This window comes from Tamandua tetradactyla, chromosome 9, assembly GCF_023851605.1.
Source record: "Tamandua tetradactyla isolate mTamTet1 chromosome 9, mTamTet1.pri, whole genome shotgun sequence".
In the NCBI taxonomy this organism is placed as follows: Eukaryota; Metazoa; Chordata; class Mammalia; order Pilosa; family Myrmecophagidae; genus Tamandua; species Tamandua tetradactyla.
In genome coordinates this window covers 25,547,438-25,564,959 of record NC_135335.1, presented here as the reverse complement: position 1 = coordinate 25,564,959, position 17,522 = coordinate 25,547,438, and the positions used below count along the sequence as shown (strand labels likewise).

General features: G+C 50.3%; 1 long non-coding RNA gene and 1 pseudogene across 3 annotated transcripts in view; one reads left to right on the top strand and one right to left on the bottom strand.

Moving 5' to 3' along the window:
- The window catches only part of LOC143646847 (paired box protein Pax-2-like), a 50,856-nt pseudogene extending 46,068 nt beyond the window's left edge, over positions 1–4,788 (top strand). The window contains exons 5-7 of the transcript XR_013157666.1: positions 721–821; positions 3,022–3,108; positions 3,583–4,788. The product of XR_013157666.1 is annotated as a paired box protein Pax-2-like (transcript). The remainder of the gene's footprint in view (positions 1–720; positions 822–3,021; positions 3,109–3,582) is intronic.
- Positions 4,789–5,418: 630 nt separating this feature from the next.
- Positions 5,419–9,815, bottom strand: LOC143646009 (uncharacterized). 2 transcript variants are annotated; one of them, XR_013157219.1, is made up of 5 exons: positions 9,447–9,815; positions 8,622–8,734; positions 7,195–7,331; positions 6,260–6,347; positions 5,436–5,484 (listed from the first exon to the last, which is right to left on the bottom strand). It is a non-coding gene; the product is annotated as an uncharacterized LOC143646009 (long non-coding RNA). The 2 variants fall into 2 exon arrangements; XR_013157220.1 differs by lacking the exon at positions 6,260–6,347 and having other exon boundaries at positions 5,419–5,484.
- Between the last annotated feature and the right edge of the window lie 7,707 nt (positions 9,816–17,522).

Genomic DNA, 17,522 nt, shown 5'->3' with positions numbered 1-17,522 from the left:
GGCCTCCAGGGACAGTAGCCCAGCAGCTGGTGGGGAGAGCAGATTTTGGTCTTTGGAACTTGATTTAATCCACTTGCACTTTTGGTTGAAAGCTCTGGATTTGCTTCAGGGATGGTTTGTTATCATTTAAATGCCATAAACACCAACAGCAAAACAACACACTGGTTGGAACCCTGCTCTCCACCCCTGCCAGGCCCAGCACCCACAGCTCCACTTGGAGAGGACAAGGAATACTCATCAGCCTCTGCAGGGTTGGTGGTGGGGTGTCCTCAAAACCTGAAGGAAAGTTGGGATGTTAGGGAGGAGTGAGGTAAGCAAAATGATAAAGGTCCATTTGGCTACTGGAGAGACCACAGCCAACTGTCTTGCTGGGAAGGAGGAGCAAAACCAGGTCATCTCCCTCCCATCTCCATCTGGGTTTGGGAGGCAAAGAAATACAGGCAAAGGCAGACACATACAAAAATGCACACAAAGAGAGACACAAAAAGCTACACAGCACAGAGGTGAATACAACCAGCTGATCACAGGGATAGGCATTTAGTTAACAAGCTTAGACACATGAAAAGGCACACCTGGACCTGCTAGTTCAGATGCAGGGCTGGAAATGCACCCCACATGTCTGCATACCGCTAAGTTTCCTTTCCATGGAGTAGCCCTGGTATGAGCAGACGCAGGCCCCACACTTAAAGGTCTCATCCCTTCCCCTTTGTGTTTTTCCAGGTCGTGACATGGTGAGCAGCACTCTGCCTGGTTACCCCCTCACATGCCCCCCACAGGTGAGGGAAGCTATCCCACCTCCACCCTGGGAGGAATGGTGCCTGGTAGGTGACAATGCTGCAGCTGCCTAATCTAGGTGGGGGTAACTAAATTGTGAATGAGCTGCTGAGTAGTCTGTAGTCTGATGCTGGGGGTGGGGGGAGAGCGAACATCTCTCATCTGTCCCTTTCTCCCTAGAGGCTCTAGTTGGTCCCTCATACACCCTCATGAGCAATCAGGGAAGGAGCCTATGGAAGTGCACACCTCTATGTGTATTTCCCCCACTGTGTGTGATGGCCCCTCCACAGTGACCACCCACCCAAGCCTGTGCCCCAGAACCACTCAGCCTCAGCTCTGCTCTCAGTGCCCCAGCCCACCCTAGCTAGCTGACACTGCTTGGAAGGCCTGTCCTGGTTTCCATGGAAACTTGGAGCCAGGAACCATTTCCAAGGGCATGTCAGTCACTCAGACAAAGCCACCCTGGACCACACCAACCCACAAAGGAAGACCTGTGTTGAGAAATGACTGCACCCTGGAGAGAGGAAGGAAAGAGGGACAGAGGATAAATAGGCTATGGCAGGAGCCAGAGAGACTGTGGCTTCTGAGAGACAAGCTATGGCACCCACACCTCCTCTGAGGGACCCTGGTCCTCATTGCCCCCTGGGCTCCAACCCATGAGGAGATGGAGATGCCTTGTGGAGCAGAAAGGCAGAGGCAGTATTTAAGGTCTGGTGGCTGCAGCTGGAGCTTCTGCTATTCCTGACCCCTCACCCTGGATTGGGAACAGAGCTTGTAGCTAAAGAGAGTTGAAGCTCTTATTGCTTAGACACCAAGAAAACTCTTACCTTAAAGAGAGTAAGATTTGCTGGGCCTGTGACCCACTCCCTTTAGCCATGCTCCAAGTACCCTTTCCCGGAAGCTCAACTCTCCTGGGGGGAGAAAGGAAAGGACACTAGAGACATAGCCAAGGTTGACTGGCTCCCTCCCTTGCCCATTCATCCAGGGTCAACCCGGGGTAAGCAAAGCTCAGGTGCAGGGTGTGGGGTATGACAAAGAGTGAGTTTGGGCACGGTGTGATAGAAGAGGGACTGAATCAGACAAACTGGGCAAGGAGAGCTGGGAAGGTCGGGTAAGGAGATTCCTGTTCAGATTTGGAGGAAGGGGAGCAGATGTGGAGGGTAGAAGAGGGTAGAGCAGGGAGATTCTTCCAGGAAGGTCCCAGCGGTGAGTGCCCCAAGCAAGCAGAGGCTGAAGAACATCTTGGAGAAATGGGGATGAGGGAAGTGTGGGGAGGTGGGGGTGGGGAGTCTGCAGGGAGGTGGGTATGAGGGGAGCCGCAGAGAGCTCATGGTGGCAAAGGGGAAGTCGTTAAACAGAATCTAGTGCTGATGAGGAAATTACACTTTTCATTAGCTATGGGGAAGGAGATAGCTCAGTTCCTCTTGGTCACAGTTGAGCTCAGAAGCTCATTATCCTGCTGCACACAGGCTTTCCAGTGGCTGCATTCCCCACCCCCACCTCAGCTCCCTCTCAGAGAGGGGCCTTTTCTCCTCTACTTAACCCGCGGTTAGGGATCACTGTAAACAGTCTGGGGTCATCACACAGGAGAAAGGGCGAGGGGAAACCCGGAGGTCTGGGCTTTCTCCTGCGGTGGGAGGGAGGCGGTTTCCGACGTCTCCCAGCCTACGGGGCGCTGCGCTCACCGCTCGCGGATCGGCGGGCAGTCCACCGGCTTCCTACCGCCTCCTTCCCCTGCCGTGTGGCCCACGTATCCGGCCTCTCGAGGAAAAGGCGGGAGGGAGGTGTTTCCCAACAGAGCCCCCACCCCCTGCCTTGGCACCAAGCTGAGATGCCACTTTGGGGACTTCCTAGGACAAAGTGGCCCGAGGGCTTTTCGCCATTTCCCCCCCGCTTCTGCCCTATCGTTCAGTGGCTCCTAGCCAGAGTCTCTAGGCTAAACAGGCCCTTGGCCCCCGCTCGGCGGGGTGAGCGTGCCCCGCCTCAGAACGAACCTTCCCTGGGAGTCCCCCAGCGCCTTGGCGGGGTAGCAGCGGGTGCATCCTGGCGCTGGGACGGCCCAGACCCGCAGGTGGCGTCACGCGGGTGTGTAAGGCGCCTGGGGGCTTCTGGCCTCCTTCAGGGTCTCCCGCCTCCGCCCAGTCCGCACGCCCTCAACACCTGTGCCTTAGGCTGGGGGAGGTAGCGCGCCAGCTCGTCGTGTGGGTCCCGGCTTGCGTGTCTGATCCCCATCCCTATCCCCTGCAGGGAGAGAGTTCTCTGGCAACCCGTACAGTCACCCCCAGTACACGGCCTACAACGAAGCTTAGAGATTCAGCAACCCCACCTTACTAAGTGAGTATGCTACCCGGCTGGCCGGCGGCTCAGCGATTCGCCCGCATGCTCGGCCCTGCAGCTTCCGGACGCGGGTTCGCAGTGCCACGATCGGACCTCCCGGGAGCCGGCGGGGCAGGCTCGATAGTGCAGTACTGAGGCGCCGGATCCCGGGAGGACGCCCGCGCCTCCTGCCCCCTCCTCGACTTCCAGGCCGCTGGAAGCCCCTGTGCCTTCCTCGCCCTCAGCCCCCCTGGGTTGTCCGCGGCTGGGCGGCGGAGCGCACAGCGCAGGTTCCTCGCTAGCCGGGTGGACGCAGCTATACTCGGGGACAAACCCGCTCCGCAGCCAAGGTCTCCCCGCCCAGATCTCACTAGACCCCAGCCCTAGGAGGTCTTTTCGTTGCTTTTCTTCCCTTTTTTGTTCTCCTGTTTGTCCTCTCACCCAGCCCATTCTTCTCCTGTGTTAACGTCCAGGTTCCCCTTATTATTATAGTGCCGCCCCCCGGGGCTCCGCCCCTGCCGCCGCTGCCTAGGACCGCCACTAGTTACCGCGGGGACCACATCAAGCTTCTGGCCAACAGCTTCGGCCTCCACATCGTCCCGGTCTCACCACCCACCCCGGAGGGAGGGAGGACGGCCGCGACGCGAGGCCTCCCGGCCGCCGCCCCAGCCCCATCCCTACCCCATCCCAGGACCCCGCAGCCCTTCACGTCACCCCGTCCAAAGCCGGACAGGACGACCTGACGTGCGGAGCCGCCGGCGGGACCCTCAGGCCCACGCCCGCCGGCCCATCCCCATCTGCCATCCCTCCCCGTGTGCTGCGGCGCTGCGAGGGGGCCCCGGTCTCGCCCGAGTCGACCCCAGAACGGGCCCACCGCTGCACACACCGAACACGTTTCTGTGACACACAATCAGTGTGGCCTGCAGCGCGGCCCAGCCCAGGCGGAGCCCACCTCAGACGCTCGGACGCCGGGAGGCTTCGCATCAGGGACTGGGCAAAGGAAAGTAAGGACAAAACGATTTTCTGCCGAAGGAAGAACAGCCCCCTGTCGAACCCTCGGGGAAAAAGTCCTCTCCCCGTGAGGCGGCCAGACTGTCCCGGCCTTCAGGGTTGCCTGCCCTGGAAGGCGGAATGAGGTCGTAGGGGTCGGGCTATAGGGAAGGGGCTTGGGGACGTCAGGTTTTTCCAAAGTTGGGAAGCAAGGAACGCAGGCCCCAGCAGCCCGCATGGACCAAGCCCTACTCTTGAGTCTTCCCACTCCGCCTGGCCTGCCTAGTTCCCCTGGGCGTGGGCCCCTCCTGCAAGGGGATCCGACTCTCAGCCCCTCCTTGCCCCTACCTCAGCGTCTCTTTAATCTGCTGGCCTCTCAGCTTCCCCTCCGTCCCGTGCATTTTCCACCCCTCGATGACCTGCATTCCTCCTTCCTAACCTGCCGCCCCACTGGAGGCTGTCCCAGGCCCGCCCCGGAACCAGTCCATAGGCCGTGAGCATGGGTCTTCCGAGCAGTTACTTGATGCCCGCCCCACCTCCACGGACTCTCCATCTGCCGGTGGTAGGAGCCACTTATGAGCTGCCGCGGTGTGGAAGTGGGAAGGGAGGGGCGCCCGCCCCCACTACCAGCCTCCTCCTCCAGCAGGAACTGAACAGAACCACAAAAAGTCTGTTTATTTAGTATGATGGTCTTTGCAAAAAGGAAAAAAAAAAACGAAAACCGAACCGGCTGCTGTTTTGTAGAAAGACGGTGCGTGTCGTGTGAAGGTGAACCCTCGTGTATATAGCCCCGCACCCGCCCCGCCCCACCCGGTAAAGTCCCCGCCGCCCTGCCTGTAGATTCGCCCCACTGTCTATGCTGTGAGAGTCGCCGCTCGTTGGGGGGAGGGGGGGACATAGCTACACGCCCACTAAAGTACAGCACGTCCTGGGGGAGGGGGGCATTTTTATATTACCCCCCCAAAAAAAATTATGAAAGAAAAGAATTCTCTATGCAAAATGATGAACATGGTCCTGTGGACTCCTCTCGCCTCTGCGTTGTTGGCTATTTCTCTGGAATTCCGTGTTTTCGCTCTCTCCTCTGTATCTCTCTTCTCCCTGTATCTCCCCTCTCTTCATATCTCCTGTGCATCTCTCCCTCTCTCCATCTCCGTGTCTCTCCGTCCATCTCTCTTGTCTCTCTGCCTCTGTCCCTTCCTTGACTCGCTTTCCCAGCCCTGCCCCGGCCGCCCTGCCCTGGTAGGCTAGATAGAGATGGTGGCCCCCGCCCCCGGGCTCGCCCTCCTCGCTGCCGGGGCCCCATGCTCTGGGCGGCCGGCGGCCGGCGGCCGGGACACCCTGCCGCGTAGTTGCTTGGTAGTGGTGGTGAGCCTTGCATGTCTCCTCATCCGTGGATCGTGACGACTGGAAATAACAGAAACAAAGTTAATAAAAGTGAAGATAAATAAATAAAAATCCTTGAAGAAATCCGAAAAGGCTTGGAGTCCTCGCCCAGATCTCTCTCTCCTTAGAGCGTTTTTATTTGAAAAAAATGGAGAGTAGTTTAAGGGAACTGCCGGCGCCCAGCGCGGGTCCCGGGGCCAGGACAGGGCTGAACCCTCGAAAGGTCCCCCGTCAGTTCCAGTCTCCTGGACCACTTTCGGCGCGTTGGTTCGTTTTAATTCTTTTTCTTTCCTCCTTTCCTTTCTTTCTTTTTTGTGCACATGAGAAATAAATGATAACTAATAATAATAATAATAAAATTTTGTATGCACTCCCCATGGCTCCGCGTTTGTCTATCCCTGTCTTTGGGACGAGCCTCCCGCCCCGCCCTTCCCCCCCTCCCCCGCACTAACCCCTAATAACTCCCTCAATGATCCTCTCAGTTGCACCCCCCACCGTGACCCTCCTGAACCGCTTTGCCAAGACGCCCTCAGCAGCAGCTGAGCTCATGCAGGAGCCCAGAGGAGCCTGTCCCCTCAGTAGCCACCCTTCCCAACCCCGTCCTTGAGGCAACGAGTTACTTTCCGAATGCTCATAAAAACTTGGAGGTATGCATCTAGACCAGGCTAACTGTGCAGTACCCGCCACTCCATCCACACCCGGATTTGGGGTGCAAGCTCTCAGAACGCGAGGCCTTCTGCTCGCGAAGGCATGTGTTGTGCGCTGTCCTGGCCCCTCCCGCCACGCCCCCACTTACTCGTCAGCACAGCCGCAATTTCATCCCGCGAGACTGCAGCCCACGACATTCCTCGCTGCCCCTTTGCTTCCTGGAGCACTTACTTCCCCTACCCAGTGGAGACCATGAGAGAACCGTTACTCACCAGTCGTCGCTGTCGCGTCCACTGTGCCCTGAGAATTCCCGGGCCCAGCGAGCAGTAGCTGGGACTGGTGAGTCCCGTGATGTGATTCAAGTGTATCCCAGAGAGGGCGCGTGGGCTGTTAGGTCGGTCAGTCGGTCGGTCCGTCTGTAGCTTCCTGTATATATATCAACTGTTGTATATCTGTGTGGGCCTATATGTCCCTGGCTGGGTCTCAGGTAGGATGGCAGGAGAACTGTTTGTCTTTTCAGTCACACTTAATCTTCCTGTGCCCCAGTGTCCAGTGTGAATGAGAGGATCTGTGAGTATAGTCCTGTGTCTCTGTCCCTGTTTGGGGAGAAGATGGGTAACTGTCCAGGATTGTACCCTCTGAACTGGAGCTATCTGGAAGGGGTCCCCTCTCCTTCCCCTCAGCCACTTTCCAGCCCTAGCCTTTCCACACTGTTTCCAACATGGAGGCCACAGCCTCCACCTGGTTTCTACACCCAGAAACCTTCTCGTCGGGCTGGAAGCCTCCCCAGCTTTGCTTCCATCCTGGCTCCTCCCATTTGAAAGGTTCTTGAAGCTTTGAGCCCCAAGGTTGTTTGGAAGGCTGCAGGCAGAATCTGGAGACAGACTAAAGAGTGATTCCCTCCCCTTGACTGAGGGCAGTGTCCCTCCAACACTTTTCCACCAGAATCCCAGAGGCCTTTCTTTACCCAAGCCAATTTGCTCAGCCTCACCCACATCATGGCATCTCAAGGGATATGCAGGGCCCCTAACAAATGAGCATAAGACTCCAATCAAGCTTAGCCCTTCTCTCTCCTATCCCCACCTGTGCCTCCTTGTTACTCCTCAGCTCTGTAAATGGCAGCACTGTGGGTCCATGGGTCCTTCACCCTGACCTCTGCAGCTTCTCCTGACCAACAGTGTCCTAGAAGAGTAGTCTTCAAATTTCTTTGCTTGTACACCCTACCAAACGTAAAAAGACTTTTGAACATGCATTCCTAATATATGTATATTTACCTTTTTACAGATTCTTTAAACCTACTACTGGACCAAGATATTGTGAACCTGATGAAACATAAAATAGAAAAAAATATCATATTGGAATATAGAGAAATAGAAGTTCTAAGGTTCTTTTCCTACACCCAAATGGGTTACCTTGCACTCCCTGGAAAATGTGCATCCCAATCTAGAGATCCGATAAAACTACAGCATGACAGAACTCCTGATTGTTGCCTCATGTCCCGTACGTACATTCCTGGAAGTTATCAGGGTATTGGGTTGGGACAGGGCAGCCCAGTGAATGTCCACCCCCTGTATATATAGCAGGCTGCCTGGCCCCCAGTGCCCCCCACTCTGAGAAGCCCACCCTGCCCAATCCATCAAATTGGGAACCAGGGCCTTTTTTTTTTTTTTTCTTTCTCCAGGCTGAATTTTTTTTAATTAATTTTTTTTATTAATTAACAGAAAAAAGAAAAAAAAGAAATTAACCCAACATTTAGAAATCATACCATTCTACATATGCAATCAGTAATTCTTAACATCATCACATAGATGCATGATCATCGTTTCTTAGTACATTTGCATCGGTTTAGAAGAACTAGCAACACAACAGAAAAAGATATAGAATGTTAATATAGAGAAAAAAAATAAAAGTAATAATAATAGTAAAAACAAAAAAAAAACAACCAGACAGACAAAAACAAACAAAAAACAAAACAACAACAACAACAAAAAAAACCTATAGCTCAGATGCAGCTTCATTCAGTGTTTTAACATGATTACTTTACAATTAGGTATTATTGTGTTGTCCATTTTAGAGTTTTTGTATCTAGTCCTGCTGCACAGTCTGTATCCCTTCAGCTCCAATTACCCATTATCTTACCCTGTTTCTAACTCATGCTGAACTCTGTTACCAATGACATATTCCAAGTTTATTCTCTAATGTCCATTCACATCAGTGGGACCATACAGTATTTGTCTTTTAGTTTTTGGCTAGACTCACTCAGCATAATGTTCTCTAGGTCCATCCATGTTATTACATGCTTCATAAGTTTATCCTGTCTTAAAGCTGCATAATATTCCATCATATGTATATACCACAGTTTGTTTAGCCACTCGTCTGTTGATGGACATTTGGGCTGTTTCCATCTCTTTGCAATTGTAAATAACGCTGCTATAAACATTGGTGTGCAAATGTCCGTTTGTGTCTTTGCAGAACCAGGGCCTTTTAATTGAGTCCCACCAGGTACTCACCTTCTATTCTATTTGTGGTCTCCTTTATATGGAACTGAACTGCTTACATGCTGTAAGTTTACATGCTTCATGCTGTGTCCCTCCTGGGATGCTGATTTCTGCTTGGAATTATCCTGAGGGCCCAAGAACATGCCTAAAGTCCTCAGAAAGTTATCTGTCATAAGCACCCTCACCCGTCCACCCAAGCACAAGTAGGGCCTACCCCTTGCTTCAGTTGTTTCTCCCAGACCTTACCTATTCTGACTTTCCTTGTCCTGTTTCCACCCCACAGAGTTCCCAGCTGAGGTACAGCAAGTATGACAGAAATAGACAAAGGAAGGTGGCCTGGGTTGAGTGAACAATGGCAGCAAAGACATGAAAGCACAGAAATATACCAGATAAAATGGGGCTGGATTTTCAGGGCTGGGAGGTGGGCGAGGTAGCAAGAGATGAAGTGAAAAGGAGTTAGTAGCCAAGATACTGTGCTGGGGATGGTACCTTTTACTCAACTCCTTTACGGAAGCTGCCTCACCCCCAACCCCTCTTGTTTGCCTAGACATAGACAGCCATATTTGTATCAATGACTTTATTCCTGGTACAGAGTTGGATTGTTGCACAAATCCAAGCTGAGCCAACAAATCCCTTTCTTTCAGGAAAAAGAACTAGGAAGCATGGAGAGACCGAGTCTATAAACCATCACCTCCATTCCGCCCATTGCTCAAGTTAAAAAACTGAAGTTTTCCTGACTTCTGTTTTTCTCTCACATCTCACATCTGATCTGTCACCAAAACCTGACAGCTTTACATTTAAAATAGAGCCAGAGTATGACCACTTCTGACTACCTACTTGTATATATCCATCCAAGCCACCCCGATCCTTCTTCTGGACTTGCAAATAAAGTTCTAGTTGGTCTCTCTGCTTCCATCTTTTCCCCAGCCTAGTCTCTTCTCCTGCAGCAGCCAGAGTGATCATCCAAAATGGAAAGCAGATCATGCCCCTTCTCTACTCAGAACCCTCCAGTGGCTTCCCATCTCTCTCATAGTCAAAGCCAAAGTCATAAAACTGACCCCCAAGATCCTGTGTGTTCTAACGTGTCATCACTCCCCTATGACCAGCTCTGTTAGCTCATTCTCATTATCCTCCCCAGCTCACTGTGCTCCCAGCCCAAAGGCCTCTGTGCTGTGCTGCATGACACCTTTGTGCTCACTGTGCCTTTTGCCTGGAAAACCCTTTCCCCAGGCATCCCAACAGCTGGCCCCCTCATATCCTTGCCATCTCTATTCCAGAGTTAACCGTATTATAGAGGCCTTTCCTAACCAACTTAAATAACAGCACACAGCCCACTATTGCTCTCTGTTCCTTTCCCCTGCTACCACCACCTGACAGATTTTATTTTCTCTGCTGATGTCCTGTCTCCTCCCATGAGGGCAGGTTTTACTGCTTTATCCCTGTTTCCAGGGGCAGGTGTTCAATAATATATATTATGGGCAAATAAATGAATAGAGTGATGAGGAATAAGAAACCACAAGTAAGCAGGAGCTTTGAGGCAAGGAAAGAGAGTGAGAAATGGTAGAGTCCTAGTCACGTGGAGAGGGAGGCTGACCCACAGAGAGTACTGAGTTGCTGATGAGGCGCTCAGAGGTTTGGCTCCTCCTGGACTCACAAGCACTCAACTCATATAACTCCCATCATTGCCAGGAGTACTGGGGTAACTCTTCTTCTTTACAACCCTAAAGCACCTACCACCGTCTCCAGGGCAGAGGGGTGGGAGGCATTAAGGGAGCAGTCTTCCTTCCATTGTGAGAATGTCCTCCACCATCCTGTGCAGTTCTTGTGTGACTTTCAGAGTATCCTATCGTCTCCCGGCCACGAATGTGGGTCCATGACCCAGTCGGGATCCCAGGCATCTGGCCACAATGCATAGACCTCAAGTTAAAGATGGTTGGAGTCTTCGCAGAGGATTATCTTGGGTCCTGGAAGAGAAAGGGTTTCTTTTTCTTTTGGACTGTGAGCTACAATGATGAGGCATAGAACTCCCAAATACTCCCCTACTACATGGAAAGTGCTTGCCTGGGGGTGAAACCAAGCAGAGACCAGCAGAGCTGACAGGTAGAGAGAAAAAAGAACTCTGGTGATATCATTTGAGCCCCTGGAGCCAGCTAAAGGAAGTTCTGAAGGAAGACCCACATTTGGAGTTCCAGGGTCATAAACCAACGCTCTCATGCTCTCTCTCTATTTTTTCCTGAGCTAATTTGTTGGGGCCTAAAAAGTTATGACTGCAACAGATCTGGAAGGCATGAGTGCTTTGCTAATGACTAGATTTTTTTCTATAGGCAATGAAAAGTTTTTGAGCAAGAGAAGATGGCTTGATAGATCTGCAATTTTGCAAGAGTTCTGTTTTAGTTTCCCAGCCACTAAAACAAATGCCATATGATGGGCTGGCATAACAACAGGAATTATTGACTCACAGTTTCAGAGGCTAGAGGCTTGCTTTCTCTTAGGGGCAGCATCTTCTGTCTGGTTGGCAGTCTTTGGGGTTTCTTGGCTTTTCTGTCACATGGCAATAAACATATCAGTGTCTTCTTTCTCTTCCATGTTCCACTGGCTTCCACTTTCTTGCTATTCCTGTGGCTTCTCTTTCTTTCTGTATCTTCCTTTGCTTCTAAGAACTTCAGTAATATTGGATTAAGGCTCACCCTCGTTCCACTAGTGCACACCTTAACTAATAACATCTTCAAAGACCCTATTTATAAATAGGTTCACACCCACAGGACTAGGTGGGACCTGAACATGTCTTTTGTGGGGAACATGATTCAATCCCCCAAAAGACTCTTTGTCAATAATGTGTGGTGTGGGGTACAGGAGAGACTGTATTAGTTTGCTAAGCTGCCAGAATGCAATCTACCAGAAATGGAACAGCTTTTAAAAAGGGAATTTAATAAGTAACAAGTTTACAATTCTAGTGCTGAGAAATTGTCCAAACTAAGGCATCCAGAGAAAGATACCTTGGCTCAATGAAGGGTAATCTGGGAAGGCACGTGACTGGCATCTGCTGGTGCTTGTTCCTGGTTCTGTTTCTTCCAGCTTCTGATGCCATTGGTTTCCTAAGTGTTTGTGGGCATTCACATAGCTGCTCTGGGACAAAACTTTGAGTTTTGTCTCTTATCTTAGTATCGGCTGGGGCTGGAGATTTCTTCTGTTCAGGTTCTGGCTATTTCTATGAGTCCTTTCTTAGCACCCAGGCTATTTCTGTCTCGATCTCCAAATGTCTACATCCCCTCTGTATTAGTTAGGGTTCTCTAGAGAAACAGAATCAACAGGGAACACTTGCAAATATAAAATTTATGAAAGTGTCTCACGTGACCATAGGAATGCAGAGTCCAAAATCCACAGGGCAGGCTGCGAAGCTGATGACTCCAATGGATGGCCTGGATGAACTCCACAGGAGAGGCTCACCAGCCAAAGCAGGAATGGAACCTGTCTCCTCTGAGTCCTCCTTAAAAGGCTTCCCATGATTGGATTCAGCATCACTAATTGCAGAAGACACTCCCCTTTGGCTGATTACAAATGGAATCAGCTGTGGATGTAGCTGACGTGATAATGACCTAATCCTATGAAATGTCCTCATTGCAACAGACAGGCCAGCACTTGCCCAATCGGATACCACAACTTGGCCAAGTTGACACCTGTCCCTAACCATGACACCCTCTTTTCTCCAAGCTTCAGTATCTGTGTCAGTTCTGACCTCTCTTCAAAATGTATTCTCTTTTAAAGGACTCCATTAAAATAATTAAGGCCCCGGGCGGGCCATGGTGGCTCAGCAGGCAGAGTTCTCACCTGCCATGTCAGAGAGCTGGGTTCACTTCCTGGTGCCTGCCTGTGCAAAAAAAAAAAAAAAATTAAGACCCACCCTGAATGGGTAGAGTCACACCTCCATCTAATCAAAAGGTCACAGCCACAGTGGCCATGTCACATTTCCTTGGAGATAATCTATAATCAAAAGTTTCTGCCCTACAGTATTGAATTAGGATTAAAAGGAATGGCTGTCCCCACAAGATGGGATCAGAATTAACGTATGGCTTTTCTAGAGTACATTCTAATTTCAAATCAGCGCAGAGACAATGGATGCAGAGAGACATATGTGAGACCACAACAATGGCCCAGGCAAGAGATGAGGGGGCCTATGGTAAGGATTAGATCATGAAGGAGATTGACATTTTTTGAAGACACACTGTGTCCCAGGCAGTTTAATTTTGTCATCTAATTCAGTCTTCACAGCAACCTGTGAGATAGGTAGTATTTTTCCACACTTTATAAATGAGGGAACAGGTTCAGAGGGGATAAGCCACTTGCCCTTGACCATACTGCCTGCAGGTGGCAAGGCTGAGAGGTGTCCTTGGATCTTTCTGACATCAACGCTTGTGCCTTACAGGAGGAAAAGTCAGCTAGTTCATTTTCCCCAGGATAGCAGGCATGGAGTCTGTGCTATGGCAGCTCTGTGCCAAATACAAAGATGCAAAGAAGAGGTGTCCACAAGAAGAGGTTCACAAGTTAATGTATGAATAAAAGAAAAGGAGAGGGTGAAAGAGAAACTATGTTAATTTGGGGAAAGGACTAGAAACATCCCATGTGCCATCAACAGGGTAGTGGTTAAATAAACCATGGAATTGCCTTATAATAGAGTATTAGTCAAAGGTGATGAAGAGTGAGGAAGTGCAGAATAGGGGCCACATTGTGTAAGAAAGAGGGAAAAGAAGAATTTATCCACATTACTTGTATATACATAAATGTTGGAAAGAGAAATACCAACCTTAAAAAAAGGGGGTTTATCTTTGAGAGGGGAGAAGTATTGGCAGGACAAGAATAAGAGTGAGATTTCCGTGGACCTATTTTAAATACAATTTTGACTTTGAAACATAAAATGTAAATAAGACTAAAGAGCCATCCAGATCCTTAACACATATAAGGACAATTATTTGATCAGTAAGTCAACGCTTTGCCTTTTGTTTGCTTGTCTGTGACAAAAGGAAAGGCCATTGGAATTGGTGAATAAGGGGTAACTGGTGCCCTTCTAGCTGGTGCTTTCTGAAGGTGGAAGGAGGGCCTCTGGGAGCCAGCTGGGCTTGGCCAAGGTTTGGAAAGAGGGAAAAGGCAGAGTGTGAACAATTCATTTAAAAGGTTTGGAAGGGGAAGATGAGAAGAAGCAGGATGTAGTCAGGAAGCTCAAGGGAGTTCAAACAAGTTTCAGGCTAAGGGATATATGGACATGCCTGCTGGCTGGAAGGGGTGGAGGAGTGAAGAGAGACTGTTCATCAATGGACATAAGGGCCTTGTGGAAGGAGTCCTGAAAGGATGGGGAGGCCCAGGTGAGGGGTGAGGAGGAAGGGGAGTCAGAAGCAAGAGGCCTCAGCTCTGCTGGGGAAATGAAGGGTGTGGTGGCATGGGGGTGGATCCCTAGGAATGCTAAGAGAGATGGCAGGGGATGCAGTTACTGTTTGCTGAGAGTAGGGGAGCAGGGCAGGACCCAGCCTTGAGGAGAGTAGAGAATTTCAGAAGACCCTTTCTCGGGGAGTCAAAAGGAAGTCTGTGAGAGCCGAAGGAGCATCTTGCCAGCCAGTGGCAGAGAAAGGCTGTCCCTTGCCCTGATCCATCCCAAAATGGCCCACCCCCCACTCCCCACCCCATACCAGATCCATGTGCCCCTCCATGTGGCCTTCCTAGTTGAATGAGCCCATTCTCTAGGCCTGACCTCTGTGACAGTAAACTCAAATGCTGCAACTACCTTGTGGAAGAAGCATACGGGACAGTCTCACTGCTCCAGGGAATTCCCAGCCCCCACAAACAACCCAGAGGCAGAAAAGAAAAAGGGAAAAAAAAGCATATGTATACTGGAGGCATCTCCAAGCCAAGGGTGGAAGGGATCCAGAAATTGACTCACAGGTCGCTGTGTGACATTCAATAAGCCCATCCTTCTCTTTCCTCATTTTCTTCATGTGTAAAGCCTGGTGGTCTCTAGGGTCCCTTTCTGCTTTGACACTCTAGGTGCCCATAGCTGCAGGTGATCTCTGGGGCCAAGAGAAGTTGAAGAAAGCTCTGTGGAGATAAGGTGGGGTACATTCAGGTGGAAAAGGGAATGGAGCTTTTTAAACTAGAGAAGGAGGGACTGTAGCTTTATTTACTTGTTGTCCTCTCTCCCATCTGGGAGTCAGTCCCACTTTTTTCTATCTCTCTTCCCAGTGTTTGCCCAGATGTCTCTCAGGACTGGGGCTGCAAGTACTGAGGCAGCTGACTTGTGGTCAGAGGGGACTACTGTCAGAGCAGGGTAGAGTAATAGGGGAGGGAGAAAAAGGAAGCATCTACTTGGGGCCAGCTACATTTCCTGCCTCCCCCTGCACCACTGCCTGCCCAAATTCTCCCAATATCCTAATTAGTCAGTCCCTTAGGCTCCTCCTCTTAGTCAGGCTGGCTGAGCACCCAACTCCCTTGGGACCAGCCCCTGTACCCCCCAGACTAATCAGTCCTTCACTCCTTGAGCACATGAGTGTACACACACACACACCCTTATTCCCTCCCAGAGCCCAGGCCCCATTCCAGCCTTCAGAGGGTAATTCCCCCAATGAACACACTCCCATTGAGTTAATCAAAGAGTAGGGAAGAGGCCAGGCAAAGTTTGGGGGGGGGGTAGGGGCTCCAATTTGGGTTTTTTTCCTCAAACATGTGGAATCAGGGCTGTGTAACAAAGGGTAAAGCCATGATTGTGGTGCCTCAGGCTGGTTCCTTTCAGGCCCCCATCTATGGTCAATATTCACTCAAACCTGGGCCCCTCCTTCCCCTCATCTCGGCCCACCCCAGCCCTGGTCATGTCTCCGCCCCCTCCCCACATCCCCCCCAGCCCACACCTGCACTGTCAGCCCAAACACATGATAAATTTCCCTGTCAACAGAATTCATTCAGGGACCAATTAATTACACAGAAATGAACCAAGAGCCATCAGTTGCTGAAAAAGTCAGAGTGTAGAGAGTGGAAGGAGGGGGTGCAGGAAGGGGATAGGCAGCAGGGGAGGGGATAGGGAGGCAGGGGAAGTTAGTCTGATAGAAATTGGTCATTTAATGCTTAAGTGCATGCTAGACAGCCCTGTCGTTGCCCGCGGCCCCCATGCGGGATTAATTATCAGAGGAGGAGAGGGCAGCCCAGTCCAGCCCAGCTGTCTGTCACCAACCAAGCCTGAAGTCACCCAAGCCTTGGGCCACCCTGGGTCCACTTTCAAGTCTCCAAGTCTCCTGCTCCCTCATCCTCCAGGTCCCCAGATCTCAGCCCAAGCCCAACCCCATATCTTGGAATCTCTACCCCATTTAGTCATGGTGTTGCCATCAGATAGACCAATACGGAAGCCTTCCTTGACCACTTAACTGGGTTAGATCCCATAACTCCCTGTACTCCTCTATTATTACCATCAACCATTTGGGGTGACTATTTGTGTGTTTTTGTGTCTAACACTCATTGATCCTATCTGAAGAAATAGGCCATAATCCACTCAACTGCTCAAATTAGAATCCTGCCAGTCATCTTCCCTCTTCTTCCCTCTCATCCAATCATTATCCAATTCCTATCAGTTCTACCTCCTATAAATATGTCAATCCTGGTCCACTTGCTTCTAGAAACTCATCATCACCCAAAGCTGAGCCATCATCAGCATCTCCAGCTCTTCTGATTTAGGCTTTGCCTAATGTTGACAAGTGCTAGCCTTAAAAATGCAAATACCATCCTGTCAACACCCAGCTTAATATCCTGTCTTAGTTTTCAGGTTACTATGACGAATACCACACAATGAGTTTGCTCAAACAACAGGAATTTATTTGTCTCAAGGTTTAGGAGGCTGGAAAGCTTGCTTCCTCCTGGTGCTCTTATGTTCTGGCTGGCTGGCAATCCTTGGGTTCCTTGGCTTTCCCATCATATCCAGTATCCTCCCCTTTCTCTTCTGGGTTCTGTTGACTTCCAGCTCCTGGCTCCTCCCCAAACTTTAAAAAAATAAGACTTCCAGTAATAGGAATAAAACCCATCTTAATTTAGTTGGCCATACCATAACTCAAAGTACCAGCTTCAAAAGGTCCTATTTATGATGGATTGACACCTACAGGAATGGGATTAGTATTAAGAAAAATTTTTTTTTCTGGGGTCCCTAATTCAAGCTACCACAGACTCTTTAATGGCCCACCACGGGCCTGCAGAAGATCAAGTTCAATCTCCTTAACTTGACTTACAAGCCACAAAACCCTAGCCTCTGCCACCAGCCCAGCTTCACAGCATACTTCCCCTGGTCTTTCTGTTCCAACGCACTGACTTTCACTTCCAGCATTTGTACACACTGTTCTCTCAGCATAAAATACTCCTTCCATCCTGAAACCCACACCATCCCCTTGACTAACTCTCATTCATCCTTCATGTCTCAGATTAAATGTCACTCCCTCCAGGAAGCACTCCATGACCCCTTGATGTGCTTTTACAGCTCCCCAAATATCTCCATTCATCAGCATGCCACCCTTGATAAGTACTTGTGCATTATCTATCTTTCCACCAAAATGTTATGTTTTATGAGGGCAGATACCTTGTCTTTATCTTCAGAATCTGATATTTAATGGATCCCCCCAAATATTTTTGAATAAATAAATGCCTGCTCCTGTCTTGCTCTACCCCTGGCCCGACTCTGGGACCAGCTTTGCTTACAGTCCAAGTCAGATCTCTTCTGGCAGCCCAAGACTGGCTGGGGTGCCTGGAGAGGAAGAAACCTTCAAGATCATCCAACTTATAAGCCCATCAGACTGAACCAAAGCATCTGTGCTGGATAGGCTCAGATAAGAGAGAGGCCGCTGAGAGCTGAGAGTTAGAAGGATGGAAAGGATAACTGGAAGGACTTCCTAGAGG